The sequence below is a fragment of the Citrus sinensis genome, chromosome 8 (genome assembly GCF_022201045.2).
Source record: "Citrus sinensis cultivar Valencia sweet orange chromosome 8, DVS_A1.0, whole genome shotgun sequence".
Taxonomy (NCBI): Eukaryota; Viridiplantae; Streptophyta; class Magnoliopsida; order Sapindales; family Rutaceae; genus Citrus; species Citrus sinensis.
In genome coordinates, this window is record NC_068563.1 from 16,857,255 (window position 1) to 16,866,724 (window position 9,470).

The 9,470-nt window shown below is 30.4% G+C and overlaps 1 long non-coding RNA gene across 2 annotated transcripts; it reads right to left on the bottom strand.

The window, feature by feature from the left end:
* Positions 1 to 1,234: 1,234 nt before the first annotated feature.
* LOC102620708 (uncharacterized) lies at positions 1,235 to 7,103 on the bottom strand. 2 transcript variants are annotated; one of them, XR_372707.4, is made up of 3 exons: positions 6,561 to 6,945; positions 5,906 to 5,965; positions 1,235 to 1,456 (listed from the first exon to the last, which is right to left on the bottom strand). It is a non-coding gene; the product is annotated as an uncharacterized LOC102620708 (long non-coding RNA). The 2 variants fall into 2 exon arrangements; XR_008051331.1 differs by lacking the exon at positions 5,906 to 5,965 and having other exon boundaries at positions 6,561 to 7,103.
* Positions 7,104 to 9,470: the final 2,367 nt, after the last annotated feature.

Below are 9,470 nucleotides of genomic sequence, written 5' to 3' on the forward strand. Positions count from 1 at the left end.
ATGAAGGATTTTACTCAGTGTTGTAGTAGATGTTGTAGTAACAGTACCATAATTGAAAAAATTATCAATACCATTAAATGAGTTTAAGCATTTAACTACTCCTTTTTCATTGAGTGCATCTTTGACTTTGACTAGAGATTTTTTATATTGTATTTTGTTTATTGTTGGTTCATTAATTATTTTAATATAGACTAAAATTTCACTATTAAGATTGTTGTAATAAGTCATATAACATTAATCCATGTGGAAACGATATGAATGCTCATCATTATATTACTTATTGTGTACATTTGCACATTGAAACCTATAGCAATAAACATCAACAATATGCCTCCGCATGTCTGATATAATGTAAAATAGAACAAAAATGTAATTATAAAAGTAATCACATAGAAATTTTAGGTAATTTTTAAAATATAAAGAATTAACTAAACAATTAACCTGAACTTCAAGTACTAAAGAATTCAATTGGACAACAATAGAAATAACGACATATAAATTTTAGGTAATTTTTAAAAATATCATAACTAACCAGGCAATTAACTTGAACTTTAAGAACTAAGAAGAATTTAGCCATCGAAAGAGTTGGTTGGACTAGGGGTGTCAATTCGTTCAATCGCATCGTGTACATGTCGTGTCTTATTCATATCACTATTGGAAAAATGATCTTTACTAACATTATTCTAATGTCAATAATTACTTTTAGTGACACTTATTAATAGTGTCAATAATCTAGTAGTTAGAAAAATAGTGACACTTGTAAGTGGTGTTAAAGATTACTATTACTACAATATTACAACTTTTAAGTCACTATGGTGATAGAAGTTACTAATAATTATTATGTGTCAAAAGTTCGTTTCATGATAGTATCACTAATATTATGACACTTTAATGATAGTGTTTACGAACAATTATTACATGTCAAAATTTTGTTTCACCATTGTGACAATGTTTTCTAACAATTATTACATGACAATTGTTTGTTTTTATACCCACAAATATGACATGATAGAATACATATACTAATACTTTAATGTCAGTAATTAGTATTATTATAGTATCATTAGTATGATCACCCCAATAGAGCTGGTACTTTCTGATATATTTTTTTTATTGTCAATGACTTTTAGTCGAATTTATAGTTTAGCATTTTTGTTGTTACTCTACTGTTTTCATTGTTATTTTAGTTTTGCCAAGCAAATGGTGTTATTTAAAGAAAATATTAAAACTAAGCTGAACCACTAAACTGAATAATTAAATATAGGATTCCTAATAAAATTTAAATAAGTATCAAATCAAACACTAATACAAATATCTCAGTAAAACAAATATTTCAAATATAGTTTGAAAACAACATAGTGAAAGTTTACAGAAATCAATCAATTATCTCGAGTACATCTGCTCCTTGAACTTCGCCTTTCCCTTTCCCTTTTCCTTTCCCACCTACAAGCACCACCTACAAGCACAACATATACAATCAATTAGCTAGTATGCAAATTCTTGGATATTTACAAGCAAAAATATACATATAATTTTACTTGATTATTGTGTGCTACAATTAACTTTGAAACATACGTGGCCCACTCATCGCGAAGTTGCGAAATATCATCCATAGTGTACTCATCACAACTCTTGAACTTAAAAAATAAAGCAACAAAATGTATAGATTTATTTTTAAATATGTTATGATTAACATCAAAAATCAAGAACATGCAAATAAAGAGTATCACTATAGTAACAATAATTACTGAAGTTGCATAACAAGTTGATAATTTATAATAATTATTTTACTTCACTCAATATTACTTTAGCATTCAACATTGGGCTTCATACGACTTCCATTTCTACATCCAACAACTGCGGTCGTTCTGGTTTGCACTAAAGTCCTTAAATGCAAGCAGAACACACTAAAAATTAGCATCAATTTTGCCAAACAACATCTTGAATGCATTCAACAAAATATTGATAGATTATGTTGAAGTAATGAATCTGCCCACTCCATTTAAAACTATAGTAGGATAAAATCTGGACATAGTTATGTAGCTTTTACCTATAATACATATGCCAAGTAAAGTGCATGCGATTATCTTAAGCATACAAAGTACTTCCCCTCATCCCTAGCTACTATAAATATAGATATTGCAAATTCCAAGCATTAAGCAGCAAGCAATTCAAATATTACATCTTTGCAATTCACATAATTGACAAGTTAGAAGTTCCTCTTGCAATTGGTTGAGAGGCTGAGAGAATCAAGTTATATTACTATGGAACACAAAGAATTAAAAAAGAGGCACAACTTGATTATGACAAATCTAACATTTTCAACCAAACAATTTTAAATTGTCAATGGTAGTAGTTATTGCATCAAAGTATGACGATCATGAAACTTAAGCCCGTGAAGATGACAATCATCCATTGAAACATGATTTCTAAAGTTAGAACAATAACCATCAAGAACTTTAACATCTCGTAAGGTTTCACAGAACATTTTTTTTCTCTTTCTTACTTAAAGTGCATGGGACAATTGGTAAGACTTTACTTTGTTCATTAGGAGCTAATGCAATAAATGCTTTATTTATTTTCTCTCTAAACTTTGGACGGGTAAGATCTTTTCTAGCATTAATTCAATCTTTTGTTTTCCCAAATTAATGGAGTAATGTGCCATATTTGCTCTCACACATATTTTTCGTAATGTGCATCACATCTAGTTGATGGCGAACTAACAAGTGTTATCTTTTTGTACAACAACCAAGCTAAATCCCCATTACACTTACTATCACCCTCATCCTCATCCTCACCATCACCTTTACTCTGACATTCACCTTCACCATCACCCTTGCCTTCACTCTCACCATTACCCTTACCTTCACCCTCACCATCACCCTTCCCCTTACCGTTACCCTCACCCTTATCCTCACCCTCATCATGTTTTCACTTTTTTTGGATTTTTTTCCCAAACTTGGTGTCAATATCAATCACTAAATTTAAGATCTCTGCACTAGACAAAGGTTTAAAAGGGTTCTTAAAAAACTGTCTATGGCTTATATATAACATTTTTCGACTATACGGCAGCCAACATACACATATGTTTATCCCACAAATTAGATAACCATAGTATCCCTTAAAAGTACACTCAGACAGGTTCCTATATGCTGGGAAGTAACTAATTGCCCACATCAACACAGTCTGTGAATTAAAATTTTCTTTCCTATATACATCGAACACATCAACTCCAATATCGCATAGGGTTTTCAAGTCCTCAACCAGAGGCACTAGGTATACATCTATATTATTTCTAGGTTGTTTAGGGCCAGATTGAAATACTAACTAGGCAACCCAAGAGGGGGGTGAATTAGGATATTAAAACTTATGCAAAATAAGCCACACAACAATTCAATCTAATGCCTTAATGGAATCAAAAACAATAAATTCAATCAAGCACACTAATAAAAGATAATGGAATAAAAAATGATAAATTCAATCAAGCACACTAATAAAAGAGTAAGGGAAGAAAAAACAAACACAAGGATTTTTACGTGGTTCGGCAATCCCTGCCTACGTCCACGCCTCCAAGCACACCGAGATTGAGGATTTCACTATCCAAGCCTCTCAAGGCTTCAAGCGCTTACAATTGACTTCCAAGGTGTCAATGGACCTTTACAACAAGAGATTATCCTCAATCTCTTAACCCAAGTGTATCCTAACACTTACGACCACTCAATGATAAAGATTATAAATGAATTTTCTCTCACACAATGTGTTTGATTACAAATGTATGCTCAATATGTGAATAAATGAATCAAGAATGAATTTAAAACTCAATGAATGTTGTATTCTCGATTACAAGCTCAATGATAATATTGTGATTCACACTTATTTGAATTTGATTGAGCTTATTTATAGTTAAAGCTGAAAACTAGCCGTTATTGACTTTTTGCTTGAAGTCGGATCGCCATTAACTCAAATTCGGATTGCCGTTTTGACTGGTCCAAGTTATCGTTGGACATAATTTCAAATTGTCGGATCGCCGTTTTCAAGATATCGGATCGCCGTTAGTGCAGTTATCAAGATGTCGGTTAGTCGTTTGCTACAGTGAATGCTACGGTGAACTATTTTCCATAATTATATTTTTACCCCAAAACTTTATAAAATTATATTGTGGCGTAAAACAATATGAAACTTTTCACATAAGTCCTTCTCTAGAATTCTAAGCAATACTTGTTAATTTCAAAGTTCTCAAAATTCTTTCAATTAGACCATAAACTAGAAAAACAACCAATTTTATAAAATCATTTTTTCATTAAATATAAAACATTTATAATGTGAAAAAAATGATTTATTTAAAATGTGTAAAAAAATAATTTGAGCTTTTAAAAACTTAATCATTCTTAATTTTGTTTGTTATCATCAAAATCAACATTGTGAATACATAAATGCTAACACATATATCAGTACAGATAACATCATAAACTTTCTCTTCATACACAACAATAGAGAAAGATTATATGTTATCAATGTAACAAGCCAACAACTATAAGTCATGTTAAGTGTGCTATATGGATTAATCCCATTAGATGATAAAGTCAATTGAAGATTTCTCGGCTCTTGGGGAAAATCAGGCCATTTATTGTCAATTAGCTGCCAAGCCAGTGAATCTGCCGAGTGGCAAAGCTTGCCATCTCTAGTTCTTTTATTTTCATGCAATGTTAAGTTCTCAACAGTTTTTGGTAATTGAAACATTCTTTTGGATTTAAGAATTATTGGAAAATACCATAATATCTTTTTAGGCATCCATTTTTTTAATTTGTTTAGATCCATCTTTTCTTATTTGCCACCTAGATGCTCCATAGCTTGGGCATTCAATAAGATTTTTGAACTCATTCTTATAAAAAAATGCAATCATTTGGACATGCATGTATTTTCTCATACTCTAAGACTAATATCTTCATTGTTTTTTTGGCCACATACACTGACTTAGACTTATTATTATCATTTGGCAATATCTCATTGAAGACTTCTAATAAAGCTGAAAACCCACTGTCAGGCCAGCCATAAAGTCCTTTTATATTGTACAATTTCATTAAACCCGATAGCTTTGAATGCTTTGAACCCAGATATAAGGTTTTTTCAACATCTTCAAGCATATTCTTAAAGGAACTAGGATCTTTGTCACAGTGCTTGAAATCATCATGAACCATGTCACCCAAATTACTGTAATTCGGACATTTAAAATGCTGAATCTTTTACTGGTCTTGGCACTTTGCAAAGGTAGGTTTTGGGTCTACCTCACCATGTCAATTCCAAGCTAAATAAATTTTTAAAAAACATTTTTTAAATAGATGTAGCCTCACTTGTTCAGGGGTCAAAAACTTCATATTACAACAAGAGGTACATGGGCATCTAATCGACATTCTATTTTCAAAATTAATAATGGCAAACTCCTCAAGAATTCATCAACCCCATCATAATACTCATCGGACAATCAATCACAGAATATCCAAGTTTTGTCTATAACATGTATTTTGGCCTGTTGATTTATTAGATATTGTTAGCCTAATAAGTTTAATTAAATTTGCACAAATAACTTCAAACTTTTAGGTTTAAAACAAAAATACAAATTACAAAACAAAGCAAAGTTTTGTTGCTTAAAGTCACTTAAATACATGTTCACATCAACAAGTCAACAAAACATGCCATACACATTTTTCAAAACTTCACTTTCATATTAGAATAAACATAAGTATATGTATATCAAAAAACAATCAATTTAATTCCAAAATAACCTATGCAACAAAAACAAAACAAAAATCGTGCATGTAAATAATTAAAAAATGTTAATACAAGTAAAACTCAGAACACAACAATAATAGAAACAAAAAAAAAGTGAGTGATTTGTAAGACTTACCAGATGAAAACAACTTTTATACCCAATACTTTTGTGATTATTCAGAAGCGAGAGATAGAACTGAACATATTGATTTAGGTGATTAGAAAAGAAAAATGCAAGATTCAACAAAAAGTAATAACAAACTAAATATTTTGGTCGAAAGTCAATAATGTCATATTAAAAACCAAACAAAAGTTTCCTATATAGGAAACAAAAGTTCCCTTTCAAAAAAAAATTATTAATTTAAAGATCATGCAACCAAAAAAATAAAAGACAAGCTGCCTGCCATAGTCAATAATCAATGTTCAATTATTCACGTCTTATTTGTTGCATTTACATTGACATTATAATCCATCAAATCCAATGAAAGTGCATATGAAATTAATTAATGGTGTGAAATATCTAATAAGTCTCCTAAACTACATGGCATAATTAAATTCATTCTCTAAATTTGCAATTTTTTGAATGTGATGATAAAATCATAAGCATTACTAACAAAACTCCATAGAATGAAATGACAGAAAGTGTCAGGCAGTTACAAACAATCAAGTTTACTGAAAGAATTAAGAATTTTAACGCCCATTCTATAGTTAAAGCGCAATAAAACAACATGTATGAGCAAAATATAAACTATAAATTACAAAATTAATTATTAAGAAGAAAAAAATGGTACCTTTAGAAACGAATGGATCGAAAGGGAGAGAGAGAACCAAATTGTTATAGAGATGTATTGCATTGCTTCGGCCTTGGTTGGGATTGACAATGGGGTTTGATTAGAATGTGCAATATCATGGATTTCAGAGTTTTGCTGTTTACTTGACTTTGATAGAGAAGATGAATCCAGAGGAAAGAGAACCAAATCATGATAGAAACAAATTGCTTTGCTTCGGCCTTGGTTGGGATTGACGATGGGGTTTGATTAGAATGTGCAATATCATGGATTTTAGGGTTTTGCTGTTTACTTATCTTTGACAGAGAAAACAAATCGAGAGGAGAAGAATGAGTTCATGACTTAGAAAAATATGTGGCGTTGACTTTTATCTACGGTTTGGTTTAAGACAATGTGTTTAACTTATCTTTTAGTTCTTTTCTTTTTCTTTTTTTTTATTTATTGAAACTACACTATTTCTAATTGGAAACTTGAAAAAATTCAATTAGAACTCGCTAAAATTTTCACTCAAGCCGCTAAATAAATTTTAAAAAATTATATCTTAAAATATTTTCCTTTAGTGTTACACTCGTGTGACTAGCAAAGAACCACAACAGTTTTTACCTTAAAAGCTGGGGCTCTCGAGGTCTTGTGTTCGAAATTGATCATGAACAAGATTAGAACTATTTTTTTTCTTTTTATTGATACATTAGTGTCATTGATAAAAATTATAACGGTCTTTTGACTATTAGAGGTCATCGGTTTGAGTTCTATTTGGAACAAGATCACAATTACTTTACTTTTTTACTAATACCTTAGTGTCAGTGATCTCTAATGTCTAACTTACAGACACTATAGTATCAGTAATTTGTGATACTTGTATGTTAAATACGTAAAATGACCCATATGTACGTAAATACTGATACTTTAACAAAGTGTCACAAACCAAGTGTCAATAAAGATCATTTTTCTAGTAGTGTATTATGTAAAATTTAAGCAAACGCAGATATGTTCCATTTATTAATTGTGTCGAAACATGAAAATGCAGATAAGGATAAGTTTATAATACAATATAGAAATGATAAGAATAATTAATTTACTATACATACATATATATATTCATGTTATAAACATGTAATCATGTTTACACAACATAATTATTTATGATATTGTGTCGTGTTAACTCATTTATTAATCGTCTTAATCTTTCTTAACACGAATATGGAGAAATTGCATCCGTGTCGTGACCCATTTTGTCACATCTATTCGATAAGGTTTGCTTATTACTTTTTAACCATTCTTCTAAGCTAAAACACAGTTTCTAACGTTTAATTTAAAAGAAATTCCTTTTGGAAAGAAAAAGAAGATTATATTTTAACATTTATGTCATTCTTCTAATTTACACAATCCATGTCTAACAACGTAACATTAATTGAGATATCATTATGCTTTATGTTTAAAATATGTTAATTTAAACTTTTAAAATCAATGGCTTACACGGGTGATTCCAATCGCTAAGAAGCGTGTTGCATCATTTTTTACCACAAAAAATTGAAAGCTTGTTTTATCAGTGATTCAATTTTTTATTTCATCCAATAATTTTCTGCCATTTTCTGTTTTGCAGCTAACTAATAGATAGATTTACATTGTGATCGAAATTTTGCAACCAGCAAGTTTAATTGTGCGACCTCAGCCAGGCTGTGTTTTATGGAATGGAAATGATTTCTTATGCAAACAAATAAATTAAACATAATTAATGTTTGCATGTATCACTCACTAGTTAAGAGTATACAGGTTATGGCCTATATATCCTGATGAAAATTATGTAGGTCTTTTATTTTTAAGTAATAATAGAGCCATAAACTCTTGTACAAACTGATGGGGCATTAATTTATTGATTGAATAAAAATAAAAATAAATCATGTGGGTCAAGAGATACTTAATTCAACTAATTTTATTATGTCACATCAGTTTGTACAAGATAAATTTGTACAAAAATTTATGGTTGTATCATTACTTTTTATTTTTTTATTTTTTTCGACCTTAATAGTATTATATATATATATATATATAAGTCTCGAAAAGTTGTTATGTCATTTGCTCTAATAATGTAATGCATAACAGTTTTTTTGAATTTTAAGAAAGTTTAAAATCCTAAACCATTTGAGTATAGAATGATTGGCGTTGTAATTCTTTGTAATGCCTTATCTTACATATGTAAATTAATATGATAAGAAAGTTAATTTGAGGCCCGTGTCACATCTTATAATATGCGACAGAATGTCGTGTTTCATGATCTCATTGGTTTGACAATAAGACCCACAATTAGGGATGGCAATTTCCGGGTCCGGGTCCGGGTTTGGCTGTTCCGGATCCGGACCCGGACACAAAATTCTCATAACCGGACCCGCATTAAACCCGCTTTTTTTTAATCCGGGTCCGGTCCGGGTTCAACCCGGAAAAATCCGGGTTTCCGGATTCCGGATTTTGAACCCGGATTGCTTTGTTTTTATCTTCTATTCCTCTGGCCAACAATGCAAGGTGTTCAAAACAACGAACATGGTTAGTGCCAAGATGATGATTGAGTAATGTTTATTTTATTTTATTTTAATATCTATTCTTTATCGTTTGAGTAATGTTTATTTTATTTATATATTAGCCTCCATATTTTTTGCTTCCAAAAAACGTTGGCAGAACCGCAGAAGGAAAAAAATTCACTCAAGAAATAATAATTAAGAAAATAAACATCAAGCTTTTCTAAAAGAACAGAGCTGGCTTGCTGGTAAAAACTTGTTATATAGCTGTTTTCCCAAGTGCCGTCGATTATGTAAAGATCTTTCGGACTCTTTTCGACTAGTTCCATTAATTTTTCTCTTTTGTAATTTTCTTTTTTTACTCTTAAATTTGATCAACTACATCATCGATTCATTTCCA